A 699-nucleotide genomic window follows, 5' to 3' on the forward strand; every position below is an offset into this window, starting at 1 on the left:
CTCTTATCAAGCAGCTTCTGCTCCATTTGTATCTCCTTGTGCTGTGTGTATCGTACAAATGTGGTAGGAATGTAGCCCTTCGTCGGTATTTATTTGGTGCTTGGGAAAGTGTCAAAGTGTCARTTATTGTGCTCTGAGTGTCCCTGGAAGGCCCCGATTCGGTTGGTTATGTCCAATACGTGTTCCTCTATGCYTGAAACCCGAACATCTATCGTCCACTATSTTCCTGGAACCACTCTCCTCGCCTTTTGTTGGCGTGAGTTCTTTCAGCTTCTGCTATGTTACTGTAGCATTTCCGCTGAACTAATCGCATATCAGGAAATTCGTGAAAGGAAATTCAAAGTAAGTCACAGTTTGACAAATTGTTGTTATTAGTGGCAAGGGCTATCCACCTGGAACTATCTGTTAATGACAAAAAACATCATTGCCGCTGTGCATTTTCATCAAAAAATTGTAGAAGAGAACTTTTTTGATATCAAAAAGTTTCGTAATTTGAAGCAAAGATGGTAATTTTTCTTTTTGAATGCTTAAGTATTCCAATATGCTACCAATTAAACATGGAACAATTTTAAAATAATGCGTAATAACAAAGTTGAAATTCGGTCTTCAACTGTTAATATCTAATTTTTAAATTAGATTAATTAGTTAATTTCTAAAACAAAAATTTCAATATTATTTTCGTACTCCCCAAGGGAGCCT

This window comes from Dendroctonus ponderosae, unplaced genomic scaffold (assembly GCF_020466585.1).
Source record: "Dendroctonus ponderosae isolate FM_Combo_2020 unplaced genomic scaffold, Dpon_F_20191213v2 Dpon_F_20191213_1, whole genome shotgun sequence".
NCBI classification, from domain to species: domain Eukaryota; kingdom Metazoa; phylum Arthropoda; class Insecta; order Coleoptera; family Curculionidae; genus Dendroctonus; species Dendroctonus ponderosae.